Raw genomic sequence first — 15,372 nt, 5'->3', positions numbered from 1 at the left:
TTATACTTTTATCAAATCAAATGGGTAGAACAAGTAATCTCTCGGAGTTTTCTCCAGAGTCTGAATCAGCAGAGGATTTATAGAAGCGACTTCCAGCATCTCGTAAGAAGATGTTTGAAGACATCTTTTTTCAAGATATGAGGGCTAGGAAGAAAATCCTCAGTTTATAACATGAACAATTAGTTAGATTGTTCAAAATTATTAGGACTAAGCTGTGGAATCACCTCTTCCACAACCACAATCATTCGAAGAGAGGAGATCCCAGCAGTCCTTAGATAGTTTCTTGCTGAAGTACTTTGCAATGAATTACTTCAAGCTGCTGATATCAATAAATGTAGTAGAAAAACATGATGTAATGCTTTTGGTTTTATGAATGAAAGATCTCATTTTGTCATGTCTTTGTTTATCTACTGCTTTCATTGATTGCATAAATAAATAAAGGACAAGAAAACTCAGTCTTTGTAAATCAGAGAACGGTTCGGTTGACTTGAAACTATTCAACTTCTTCAACATTAAATGTAACATGTCTATAAATAAGATAACAACAAATGTTAAGGAAACAACAATTCGAAATGTCGGATTCAAGCAATTCGGATGCCTGTAGCAGTAATCATGTTTTGGTAACACCAGAGACACTTCTTAATTTGGAAGCTTTGAAGAAAACCGTTGAAGAATATGTCTGGATAAAGGTCATGTCTTCATGGTTCAAGGTGCAAGATCTTCAGAATGTGCAACAAAATGGTTTGACTCCTACTGCTGCACAAAGAGCAACAGCAAGGAAGTACAAGCGGGAGTCTGAAGTTGCTCATATTTTTGAGCTTGCTACTGATATAGTTCTGCTTCACGTGATGCTCTGGAAGGAATGGCATCAACTAGAAAAGGTTTCCAGTGCAGAATCCTTTAAAAGGATTAGGAGTCATGAGTTGAATAACGGGATTTCTGAGTGGCAAGACTCTGTAGAAAATGAATTAAATCGTGTAACCTGGCTTCGATTACATTCTAAATAAAATAACAATAGTTGTCACAAGTTGTCTCTTTATTCTTCTGCAAATAAATCAATGTTAGTTGAATAACATATAACAGATAATATTTAACAAAATAATCAAGTTAAATCAATTAAACCGAGTATATTACAAAAATAAGAAAACTTATTCTCAGGCAGAGGTTTTGTAAAGATGTTTGCTGCTTGTAAATCAGTAAAAACGTATTCCAGATGAATGTTCTTCTTCTGCACATGATATCTAATAAAATGATGTCTAATGTCGATGTGCTTTGTTCTGTAATGAAGTACTGGATTTTGCGTAATTGCAATGGCACTGATATTGTCACAGAAGATAGGTGATTCAGAAGCATGAACTCCATAGTCTTTAAGCTATTATTGTATCCACATTATTTGAGAACAGAAGCTTCCAGCAGCGAGGTATTCTGCTTCTGCAGTAGACGTAGCTATGGAAGTCTGCTTTTTACTAAACCAGGAGATCGGCCTATCACCAAGGAATTGACAAAAACCACGCGTGCTTTTCCTGTCTAGTTTGCAACCTGCATAATCAGCATCTGAATATCCAATAAGATTAAAAGAAGAATCATTGGGATACCATAAGCCGACATTTTGAGTTCCCTTTAAGTACTTCAGAATACGTTTAGCAGCAATATAATGTGACTACTTAGGGTTAGATTGAAATCTTGCACAAATTCAAACAGCAAACATAATATCATGTCTGCTGGCAGTAAGATATAACAGAGAACCAATAAGACCACGATACTGAGTTACCTCTACTGGAATTCCACTATAATCCTTATCAAGTTTAGTAGATGAGCTCATTAGTGTGGAAGCAGCAGAGCATGCTTCCATGCCAAACTTTTTCAGTAGCTCCTTGGTATACTTAGCTTGATTTATGAAAATTTCAATATCAAGTTTCTTGATCTGCAGTCCTAGGAAGAATGTTAATTCTCCCATCATGCTCATTTTAAACTGATCCTGCATTAACTTAGCAAACTTTGCACATAATTTGAGGTTAGTTGACTCAAAAATTATGTCATCAACATAAATTTGTACTAACAAAATGTGCTTATTCTTAATTAGGGTAAATAGGGTCTTATCTACTGTGCCAATTGTAAAATCATGATTGACAAGGAATTGTGAGAGGGTGTCATACCATGTTCTAGGTGTCTGTTTTAAACCTGACAGGGCTTTGTGTAATTTAAATACATGATGAGGTAAGAAATGGTCGATAAAACCTGGAGGTTGTTCAACGTAGACCTCTTCTTGCAGTAGACCATTCAGAAATGCGCTTTTCACGTCCATCTGATAAACTTTGATATTTTTGAAAGCAGGGAAGGCCAAAAATATTCTGATGGCTTCAAGCCTTGATACTGGTACAAATGTTTCATCGTATTCTATTCCTTCTTCTTGTCTAAAACCTTGAGCTACTACTCTTGCTTTATTTTTTACCACAGTGCCTTCTTCATTTAGTTTGTTTCTGAATACCCACTGAGTAGCAATAACGGCTTGATGAGATGGTCTGGGTACAAGAAACCACACTTTATTTCTCTTAAATTGATTCAACTCTTCTTGCATAGCTTCTATCAAATTGGGATCCAAACGAGTTTCTTCAAATTTCTTTGGTTCATCCTGGGAGATAAAGGCAGCATGCATATATTCATTAATCATTTGCCTTCTAGTTCTTAATGGATGTGGGGACCCGGACGCTGATTTATGTCTTAGTCATTATTAATGTCAAATATAACAATTAAGAAAAGTGGGACTAATTTTTTTTGTCAAATTATAAACGCGGAAATGTAACAGTAATCTATCTGATATACATGTCAAAATCAAAGTACAAATCATGTACTACATGTCTCTATCTCAACTAGGTTCAACGACTATACATCCAATGCTGAATCCTATTCTGCTTCTGGGCCGGATCTCCACGCTAACTATAATCTCTCATCCTCTTCTTGATCCTGATCCTGTCCCACCTGTTGTCATACACACATACAAACAAGACAACAGCCGGATAACTCCGGTGAGAATTACATTCCCAGTATAAATCATGTATACATGCATTTCATATAAACATATATATAAAAGCATGAAACAGATATTCATAACATGTATCAAAATCAGAAACATGAATCAATACAAACTCTGAATCACACTATGTGACTCTTCGACTCACATGAATCAATGCAACTCTGAAACACACTCTGTGACTCTTAGACTCTGACTCGACTCATCCTAATCTAGGTGTAATGCCCTGAAATTTAATCCTAGTAATCCGTAATTATTGATTTATAATTTGATGTAATTATGAGAGGATTAATCTAGACACGATTTGAGGTAACGTTTGAGAATTTATGTGCGAGGAACAGTAGCCCTCGCGCATATGCGCGAGATGGGCATGGAACCTCGTGCATATGCGCGGAGGGTGTATGCGCGTATGCGTGAGCTTGTGCGAGTGATGTCCAGAAGACCTCGCGCATATGCGCGGAGATGAGGCGCGCATATGCGCGAGCTGCCGAGGAGAATATTGCGCAGACCAGTAGGTCTCGCGCATATGCGCCGAGTGATGTCGCGCATATGCGCGAGACGTGTTTTGCAAAGGATGAGCCACTTGCCCTTAGCATGCAACGTTGATATATATATATATATATATATATATATATATATATATATATATATATATATATATATATATATATATATATAAGCATTGCAATTGTTTTCAGAATCATACGCAAGAAATCGAGAAAAGGTTTCTGGAAAAGAGTGAAAAATCCTTATGTCTTTTGTGAGAAATCCGTCCGTCCGATTTTGAATCCGACTTCAGTACTGTGTTCCTATCGACGCAGGCTACAACTGGACATTTACAGAGACAGCCTTGAGTTCAGAATTGATATTGCTTCAGATCGTGACTACAAACGAAATGTATAAATCAATGTGGTATTGGGATATCGACTCAAGTAGGATGTACTTGAGTTCCCTAAATCACATACTTATTATTATGTTTTATTGTTGTGATTATGGATTTGATTGAATGCTTGTTCTATGGAGTTATAGGAGCATGCATTAGACGAGTAATCTTGTGACAGAAGTACCTGATAGTGGCGGTATAGCCACGGGTACATTGCACGATGTCACAAGATAGTGTATTGGTGATAGGACCACAATCCATGACGATTAGTTCAGGACACTGGATGTTTGGTTATATCGACGTGGATAGAACTGGAGTCTTTTCTATTACTGTTGGTCGATATAGGAATACCACATCTGGAAACCGGGAACCCTAGACTAGGATTGAGTCTAGTCTGAGTCGTGGAGTCACGAGCATCGTCGACAGTTTGATATTGATTATGTTTCAGCTTTTGATATATATTGCTGTTATCTGTCCATGCTTTTATGTTTATCATATGATTGCATGTTTCATTGATTTATACTGGGATTATATTCTCACCGGAATTATCCGGCTGTTGTCTTGTTTGTATGTGTACATGACAACAGCTGGGACATGATCAGAGTCCAGGAGATGAGGAGAGATCGTGATAGAGTGGAGACTTCGGACTTGGATGTTTATAGGGTTTTGGCACTTGATAACTAGATGTTGAACCTTAGTTTTTACTGATTTGTAGATGGTACAAGACTTGTACTTTATTTTATATGGAGTTGTATATTAGTTTGATCTCACTACTTTCCGCATTAAAAAGGAAAAAATTTTATGACCCTAATTACTTGATTAGTAAATTGATCCTGAGACGATTAAGAATTGATTAGCGTCCGGGTCCCCACAACAGGTGATATCAGAGCGATAGATCCTTGAGACTGAGATAGGAGCTAGTGAGCAGGGTAGATGGAGGTTTTCTTTCCTGCTTTTGATTGCTAGAATGATTTTATTATTTTAATACATGTTTATCTGAAATATCTGATTTTGATTTGGTATTGTGTATTATCTGGAATGGATCAGCTGTAAGATGATCCGAGGAGGATTGAAACTGATCTGCTGTAATTGGGTTACTAATCTATTTAATTATCAGATATGCCTCCGAGAAGAGTACCAGAACAGGGTAGCACGTCCAATCCTCCAATGGACATTACGGCTACTCCAATGTAAACATTGTTAAAAAGGTTTCAGTCTTTCCATCCACCGACTTTGAAGGGCACGGAGAATTTCGTGGAGTGTGAGAGTTGGTTGGACGATATTGAGATGATGTTCGAATCTTTAGAGTATAATGTCGAGCGGAGGGTGAAATTGATAGGACACCAGTTACACGACGTTGCTAAAAACTGGTGGATCACAACAAAACGGGCATTGGAACACCGAGGTACGACCATTACCTGTAATGTGTTTAGAACTGAATTCTATCAGAGGTTCTTTCCAGTGTCTTACAGAAAGGACAAGGGAGCCGAATTTGCTAATTTGAGACAGGGCCAGCTTAACATAGAGGAATATGTGGCCAAGTTCTCTTCACTGTTGCGATTTGCTCCACATGTAGCCGAACATGATGAGGCCATTGCGGACCAGTTCATAAATTGCCTAAATCCGGAAATATTTACGTTGGTAAAAACTGGGAGACCGAACAATTTTACCGATTACTTGAACAGAGCCAAGGGATCCGAAGCCGGTCAGATGAAGCAGAGAGGAGCTTCGTTTATGATTTCAGCACCGAGACCACAATAACCACCTCCTCGATTTGAAGGTGGCAGCAACAGTAGCAGGAAAGAAGGATTTCTTGAAGGCTAGAGGGAAGCAGTTCAAGAAGTCCGGAAGCAGTTCTTCTAGCTCTGGGAGTCCTCGACAGAGCCAGAGCTACACTGGACCTATTTGCAATACTTGTGGAGGGAAGCATCCCACTGAGCAGTGCCGAGGAATATTTGGCAGCTGCCGTATCTGTAAACAACAAGGACACTTTGCCCGAGTGTGTCCACAGAGAAATGCCCAGGGATTCCAGGCAGCTGAGTCATCTGGATCAGTGGCTCAGGCAGGTAGACGACCATCTGTTGTTCATTCTTTTCAGCCAGCACCGTCTACTCAGTCACAACAGAGGCCAGGAGGAAGCCAGACAGTGAGCCAACCTCCTAGACAGCAGGCCCGAGTTTTTGCTTTGACCGAGGAGCAGGCACAGGATGCACCTGATGATGTTGTGGCAGGTAACTGTTTTATTTCTGGTTATCCTGCATACGTATTGATTGATACTGGTGCATCGCATACTTTTGTTTCTGAGAGGTTTGCATTGAGTCATGCATTACCTATTGAGTCGTTGTCTGCGGTAGTGTCTGTTTCTTCCCCGTTAGGGACAGGTTTGATATCGATGAAGCCTGTGAAATCTTGTATACTGCAGTACGATGGGCATACGATTGAGTTAGATTGTATTGTGCTTGGTTTATCTGATTTTAATTGTATTATCGGTATCGATACATTGACCAAGTACCGAGCTACAGTTGACTGTTTCCACAAGATAGTGAGATTCAGACTTGAAATGGCTGAGGAGTGGAAATTTTACGGTAAGGGTTCTCGAGCTAGAATTCCTTTGATATCTGCAATGAATATGACTCGATTATTGCAGAAAGGAGCGGATGGATTCCTGGTATATTCAGTTGATTTACTGAAGTCGAGCCCATCATTGGCGGACTTGCCAGTGGTGTATGAGTTTGCTGATGTCTTTCCAGATAAGATTCCTGGATTGCCTCCGAATCGAGAGATAGACTTCAGCATTGAGTTGATGCCAGGAACAGTTCCGATTTCGAGGGCTCCGTACAGGATGGCACCGATCGAGTTGAAAGAGTTGAAAGAACAGTTGGAGGATTTACTGGCCAAGGGGTATATCAGACCGAGTGTATCTCTTTGGGGTGCTCCAGTACTGTTCGTGAGGAAGAAGGATGGGTCGATGAGACTTTGTATTGACTACCGGCAACTGAATAAGGCAACGGTAAAGAATAAATATCCATTGCCTTGTATTGATGATTTATTTGATCAGTTGCAGGGTTCTTCGGTGTATTCCAAGATCGATATGAGATCTGGATATCATCAACTGAGAGTCAGGGATTCTGATATCTCAAAGACAGCATTCAGAACCAGGTATGGACACTATGAATTTATTGTCATGCCTTTTGATTTGACGAATGCACCAGCGGTATTTATGGGATTAATGAACCGTGTCTTTCAGAAATATCTCGATGATTTTTTGATTATTTTCATTGATGATATTTTGATCTATTCAAAGAATGTGATGGAGCATGCTGAGCATTTAAGAACTGTGTTGAGAATTTTGAGGGCAGAGAAATTATATGCTAAACTGTCGAAATGCGAGTTCTGGTTGAAACATGTGGTATTTCTGGGGCATATTATATCCGGAGACGGGATATCCGTGGATCCCGGTAAGGTTGAGGCAATGATTTCTTGGCCGAGACCGAAATCTGTACCAGAGATACGTAGCTTTATGGGTTTGGCAGGATATTATTGCGATTCATTAAAGATTTTTCGAGTATTGCTAAACCGATTACACAGTTGACTCAGAAGAATGCTCCATTTGTTTGGTCTGAGGAATGTGAGACCAGTTTTCTTGAATTGAAGAAGAGATTGACCAGTGCTCCAGTGTTGACTAGTCCGTCAGGTACTGGTGATTTTGTTATTTATTGTGATGCATCTCACCGCGGATTGGGTTGTGTTTTGATGCAGCGGGGGCATGTGATTGCTTATGCCTCGAGACAGCCGAAACCCATGAATCTCGTTATCCAATTCATGATCTTGAATTGGCAGCCATCATCTTTGCATTAAAGATATGGCGACATTATCTGTACGGTGAAAAGTTTGAGATCTATTCTGATCACAAAAGCTTGAAATATCTGTTTTCACAGTCCGAATTGAATATGAGGCAGCGAAGATGGTTGGATTTATTGAAAGACTTTGATTGTGAAATCAAATACTACAAAAGAAAATCCAATGCAGCAGCTGATGCACTGAGTCGAAAGGTATGTTCTTTATCCTTGTCGACTATGGGTGTTTCGAATTTGATTGAAGACTGCTGTTTGTCTGGATTAGTATTTGAGACAGATCGGAGACCTATAAGATTATATGCTATTCAAGCTGAACCAGAGCTGATTTTGAGAATTAAAGCAGCTCAGAAAGTTGATCAGAATATACAGAAGTCGATTTCTATGGTCAAAGCTGGACATCGATCGGAATATCAGGTTCAAAATGGTATTTTGTATGTGAATAATCGTCTTTTTGTGCCGAATGTTTCGAATTTAAGACAGAGAATACTGACAGAAGTGCACAACAGTCGTTTTAGCATTCATCCTGGTGCCAGGAAAATGTACAATGACTTAAAGACACAATATTGGTGGAAACAAATGAAATCTGATGTTACTGAATTTGTAGCCAAGTGTCTGAATTGCCAACAGGTGAAAGCTGAGAAGAAGAAACCAGGAGGACTGTTACAGAGTTTGTCGATTACTAAATGGAAATAGGATCACATTTCCATGGATTTTGTGACAGAGTTGACACGTTCCTCCCGAGGTTGTGATGCGATTTGGGTGGTGATTGATCGACTGACCAAATTTGCACGTTTTATTCCATACAAAATGACGTATAGATATGATCAGATGGCTGAAATCTATGTCAAAGAAGTTGTTAGATTGCACGGAGTGCCGAAGTCGATTGTATCAGACTGTGATCCTCGGTTTACTTCGCACTTCTCGCAAAGCCTGCAGCAAGCTCTCGGTACTAAGTCACCATAAGTTGTTTTAAGTTGCGATTCACTAACGAGGATTTTGGTAGACAAATTTATTTAGGATTGAGGAGACGTAAGGACAGCTTAATATTTATCTTATCAGAGTAGCGCATCGGAAGCGTGGATTATTAGAATTCTAGAATTAAGAGTCTAAACTTTTTTTTTATCAAGGATAAGCGAATTTCGAGGACGAAATTTCTTTTAAGGAGGGAAGGATTGTAAAACCCGTACATCAGTCTACGTATAAGCCATGCATAATTCTAGTATTTTAAATTTAATTGACTTCATTGCACAATTATTTAAATGCATTTCTTTGAAGTTAATTATTTTAGCCAGCAGTTTGATTTTATTCTTTCGGTTAATTCAGTGAGGCCGGACTGGAGTTGGAGTTTAGAGATAAAATTTAAGACTCAGAAAATATTTCCAGAAGTTAATTTAGGTAGCAAGTAAGTTCATTTAAGTTAAAAATGAGGTTTGAGGATTTAATTTAATTACTTGAAGTGATTAAGAAATAAGTTCATTTAAGTTCCAATAATTAAGGGTTAATTCACTAAATTAATTAGGGATTAGTGAGGCTTTTAAGGATTATAAATTTACTAGCTAGATAACATTTTTCCCTTCCCTTTTAATTGTTAAATTTCGTCCACCCCTTTTTGTTGATCAAATAATTCATTTGCCAACTCATCATTTGACCAATTCTTTGTCATCTTTTAGCATGCTAACCTTTTCTATTGGTAATCAACTTTAATTAATTAATGTTAGAACATTATCCAAGCCTTGTTGGACATGCAAGAATCGGCCATGCACCTCTAATATTTCCCCCCACCAATATTTGATAGCAACAAGAATTCAAAATTCAAAAAGGGGGAGACTTGGTCTCGATTTTCCCTATATTTTTGTACCCATTCTCCTCACCCTCTTAACCACCATTCCCCCTCCCTTAGTCTCGAAATTCAGAGTGATTTTGGAGAGAAATTTCGTGGGTTTCATAGCTAGAAAGAGGAGAGAAAAATCGAGAGCAAGGAAAGGTAGAGAAGCGCTCCACTCCTCCGCGTCGCGTCGTTGTTGTTTCGTTCGTTTCTTTCAAACGAAAAATCCAAGGCATGTATATACTTTTTCTAAACCTCAATCAAGTCATATTATCATTTATTTTTCAGTACATGATCATGTTTATTCAAGCAAAAATCGAGATCCATGACAAAACATTTTGAAACAACACATGCAGAATTTTTGATATTCCTTGGCAAGCTTCACGTTTTTCTTGGTTTGTGAGTTTCAGGTGATTGGTTCGACTCCAGGCTCCCAAGGCGACATCTATACACGTAATATGATGCATTAGGATCAGATTGGTCCGTTCTTTCAAGCCCCTAGTTGCTGGAAATTCAGAAATGGACAGCAACTTCTCATTTGGTCCATTATGAGTTTCGAAATTCAGTTTTGATGGAAAGGAGGAAGGATCTGATCTTGGCTGCCCCAAGGGCCTATAGCCATGGTTAGATCACTCCCCTAGCATGTCTAAGACGTGACTAAGTCGCCCTTTTGGTGGCTTGGTCCATGGCTCATCGGTTTTTAATCAAAAAATCAAAACAGCCCCCTTTCCCCATTCGGCTTCTTCATTGGTTCAGCATATGGTTTCGGTTTTTGGTTGCTTGGTATGGATCTTGGTTGGCCTATGGCCCATAGCCACGGTTCATACCATGCCCCTATATGTCTAGATCGTGCCATGGTCAATCAAATGGCCACTGGAACGACGCAAGACATCGATCTAAGCAAAACACTACACACGCATGCACGTTGGTTCTCGGTTGGAGTTTCGGTTGAGTTTTGGTGTGACGCAGATTGTGGCTGGCCTAGGGCCCTTAGCCATGGTTTAAATCACTCCTTGGGATGTTGGTAAGAGTCTCTGGTCAGTTGTTCACGCCCCCAATGGCCGGCAGACTCGAAAACGACACAAGAAGAACACATGTACAGCTGCTGTATTTTTACAGCAAGTTGCTGTGTCGGTTTGGAGGCTCGTTCGAGTTCTCGGTCGGCTTTTAGCCTATGGCCTTGGACTGGACAGTGCCCCATTGAGTTAAGAAGGTCGTGTTTTTGACCGTTCGTGATTTGGATCATTTTTGAGGTCGTACGAGAATTTACGGTGCGATGTGCCAAATTGACTCTCGAAAGGCGTTTCATGTTTTGGCCTCCATTTCTCCTAGATTTCGAACCTCATCACTATAGGAGCATTATTTCAGTATTTTAAGCGTATTTTAATCATGACTATATGTCGGTTCAGTGTCGGTTCAGGTTGGTTCGGAGTCATGATTAAATACGAAGTCATTAGGCGTCATAGTCGCATCTTTGGAACGTAAATTGCATAGTTGGTCAAGTTTTATCCATTGCATATTTTTCATGACACACTTAGGTTGCAGCGAGCCTGGAGACGATCAAATCCAATCCAGTTGGTAAAATACACAGGATATTTTCATTATGCCAGTTAATTATTTTACGTGCATTAAATAGAAAATGATTATTTTTGAGATTTATGCGATATGGCTTGTGGTTCATTCACTATGTGGGAGTATTATTTTATACGGTCGCCAGTGACCGCACAGTTCAGTTTGGTACCACCCGGTCGCCAGTGATCGGCCAGCTCAGTTCAGTTTCAGACTCCCCGGTAGCCAGTTACCGATCAGTTCAGCTTAGTGCAGGGGCCACAGGCGTAGACCATAATCTCAACAGAAAATTTTATCAGTTATTTCAGTACAGGGCTCCAAGGAGCAAATATTTTTACTGTGATTTTCAGTTCAATTATGCACGTATTATAATTGCTCAGTACAGATTATTTTCAGCATGCTTCATGACATGATATTTTATCCCATGCATATTTTACTTCAGATTTTACTCGTTACCTGCGATATATGCATGCTGAGTCTTTAGGCTCACTAGACTTGATTGTTGTAGGTACTGATGATGCCAGGGCCGAGGGCGGGGACCAGTGAGCCAGCTTGGGTCGGCAGTAGTGGCACCCGAGGACCTCAGTTTCAGCATTTGCCATTTTATTTGATGCTCAAACATTTTTATCAGTCGTTGGATATTTTTAAATTGTTATTGTTGGCAAACTTTATTTTCTTCCGCTGCTGTATTTTAAACATTAAACCTGTTATCAGTGATTTTATCAATGAGGCACTCCATTTATTTTTAAAAAGAAAAATTTTAATTTTCCGCAAATTTTCAAGCAAGGAGTTTTAGGGCCTTTTACAGTATCAGACTGTGATCCTCGGTTTACTTCGCACTTCTCGCAAAGCCTGCAGCAAGCTCTCGGTACAAAGTTCATCTGAGTACCGCATATCATCCTCAGACTGACGGACAGTTAGATTGGACAATTCAGACATTGGAAGATATGCTGAGGGCTGTAGTGCTTGATTTTAGCACTAACTGGCAAGATGCATTGCCTCTTTGTGAGTTTTCGTACAACAACAGCTATCAAACAAGTATTGAGATGGCTCCATTCGAAGCGTTGTACAGAAAGAAGTGCCGATCCCCGTTATATTGGGATGATATCTCTGAAATTCCTGAGACTGGACCTGATATGATCAGAGATATAACGTACCGTACTTTTCATACTCAAAATTTGAGGAAAAATTAAAAATTTTCTTGAATGTAAAAATACTTTCAATGTCTGCCATAAAATATCTCAACCAAGTCCCCCATAAGACATGGTTGTTCAAAATAACTATAATAAAAATTTGCTCACAAAAGGTTTGCTCGAAGTATTCCCATCAAAATATGAACTCAGAGTAATTTAACTTTTACATAAAACTTAAACATGGCGGTCCTCGGGTTTAGCCTCCCACTCAGTCCAAGCATGCCCCTTGTTCACCACCTCCTGTCTCCTCATCAACATACTCACCTGCATCGATCAAGTCTAGTGAGTCTAAAGACTCAACACGTATAAACTGGTAGTAACGAGTAGTACATAATAAAATCACATGCAACTTTAAAAATAGGACATACATACTTAAACCTTGACTTGCGTATTAAAACTTGAACATACGTACATACATACTTAGACGTTCCATCAACATAAACTTTTCTTAAGCATGCTGCATACTTGAACATACTTGAACATACATAACTTCATCATTTTGCGTAGAGGATGTTTCAAAGCAAATGACCCATACATAATAAACGCCTGATCAGACAAACCACAGTACTGGGCTGACAGGGACGTATCCACTGCCACATACATGAGATCCCCGTTCATAATTTAACGGGCTGGTTGGTCCTCGTTCATAATTTAACGCTTTCCAACCACGATCTAACCCGTTCATAATTTAACGAGGCGGAGAGGTCCTCGGCCACGTTCATCGACTTCCAAACCCATTCAATTTAGTCACAAGACATTTAGCATACCTCAAAAACTTAAAATATTTTCTTGCACGTCAACATACTTACTTGGCGTTGAGGGATTCATTGGACTTAGATCGGGTCATTGCTGCATCATACTTACATGAAATTGCATACTTAACTTGCATAACTTAGAAGTAGAAATCATACTTACTCTCAAGTTCAATCAATACTTAGGAAGTTCTAACATTTCCCACGACTCAACCTTTTAAACATCATATTAAACCTTAGCATAAAACCTCAAACCGAATCCTAAGTGATGAAAGAATGTATCCCAAAAATAGGAGGACACGGACCCTGTGACACCTTGACCCGTTACAATTAAAATACAGCGGAATTTAAAATTTTCTTACAAATGGAAGGAGTTTCAAAATACATTTCCAAATATCATCAAAAGTATCAACATGATCAACTAAATGATACATCAAAATACAAAACATCATTTTAATGATCATGTACAAAATAATGTTTGCAAAACAAACTACTTCCTTCCAATCTTCGTATGCATATGACCCCAATCCACAGTCAACGTCCTGGCTCGTCGCTCTTATCTGCATCACATGAAAATAACTGAAAAGAGTATAAAACTCAGCAAGTGGAACTCTTACATAACAATGAACATATCATACTCTATAAAACATAGCTTTGAAATCATTAAATATCATCAACTCTGAAACATGAATATCATAGCAATAGCAATAACAATGAGATGGTATTTCTCTTTACTCTGGTTGGATTGATATCAATAGTAACTCTGTCTGTGGTGCTCGTATCCCAATCGATATAAACCGATAACTCTGAGGGATATAAGCCTATGGTCGTTGATCAACTAATTGCATGCAATCTCTGACTATGTATCTATCAATCCAATAAAACATTTGAAACTCTTTCTTGGCATTTAATCAATCACTTTGAAGTCTATACTCTTTGTATTCCCTTTTTAATACAATTGAGACATACAATGTCTCCAATATATATACAATTGAATCAATACATAGTTATGAAGCCAATGAAGGGAATAACACAATAAAACCTTTGAAACACAATACATATACTATCATGTGAGCACAAGGGATGAAATTCCACTTACAAACCACAATAACACCTTGAATCTAACTCTTGGTACACCACCTACAACACTAATCCATAAATAACACCAACATCAACTCAATATCCAAGAATCCAAGTCAAATAATCCATTAAACCAACAAATACATCAAACCCATAACATCTCTTCTTCAAAACCAAGAGATAACACAACCAAAAGCTTACCTTAGCTTCCTAGCACCAAGGAGAACTTCAATCTCTACTCAAAAATCCAACTAGAAGCTTGGATTGAAGATAGGAAATGAAAGAAATGGAGGAAAACCATTGGTTCTAGAGAGAAAAACGAGATTGAGAGGAAAGGGAAAGGTGAAAATGAAGTCAACTCATCCAAAAAGGTACTAAATATCTCGCCCATACCTCAATAATGCATGACCGCGGGTGCGCTCAAACAAGCACCGCGGGTGCGCCATGCTCACGGCAAAACCACCAAATTCTGAAACACTACGACCGCGGGTGCGGCGCTGCACACAACGCGGGTGCGGTCTCTACCGTGGGTGCTGTCTCAACACCACCGCGGGTGCGGTGATGCCACGGCCCTCCAACAACAAAATTATGAACAATACACCGCGGGGGGGAACTCCTACTATGAGCGCGGGTGCACTCTGGTCACGGCCAAGACACAAAACAATGCAACCAAAATCGATCCGAAATGCTGAAACGAACAACCAACAACAACTACACCTCAAGACAATAATAACCAACAATACTATGGCCCATAATCACAACTCTAATCATCACAACTAAACTCAAACTCAATAAATAAATCTATAACATACGAAAACTTAAACCGTATCGTACACCGGGCTCGGCTATTACAGACCCCGTGCCTAGGTCCGGGCTTGGGTCCGTGTAGGTACTGCATAGTGTGTGTGTGTCGAAAAGGAAAGGCACGGACCCCGTATATAGGTCCGGGTCAGGGTCCGTGTACCTACTGTGAAGGGAATACTCGGAAAGGAGAGGGGCACGGACCCCGTGCCAGGGTCCGTGTCCGGGTCCGTGCACCTGCGGGACGCCGAAACCTGCGAGAAGAAATCTTACACTATGCATATTCCACCCAACAAACAACATGGAACACAAGTGGACACCTCAAGACCCATCCTGGACTACTATAATATTGACTCAAACTTCTACAATCGCTTCCAAACA

The sequence above is a fragment of the Primulina eburnea genome, chromosome 2 (assembly GCF_022965805.1).
Source record: "Primulina eburnea isolate SZY01 chromosome 2, ASM2296580v1, whole genome shotgun sequence".
In the NCBI taxonomy this organism is placed as follows: domain Eukaryota; kingdom Viridiplantae; phylum Streptophyta; class Magnoliopsida; order Lamiales; family Gesneriaceae; genus Primulina; species Primulina eburnea.
The sequence above is the reverse complement of the archived record's forward strand: the minus strand, read 5'-3'. Positions refer to the sequence as shown.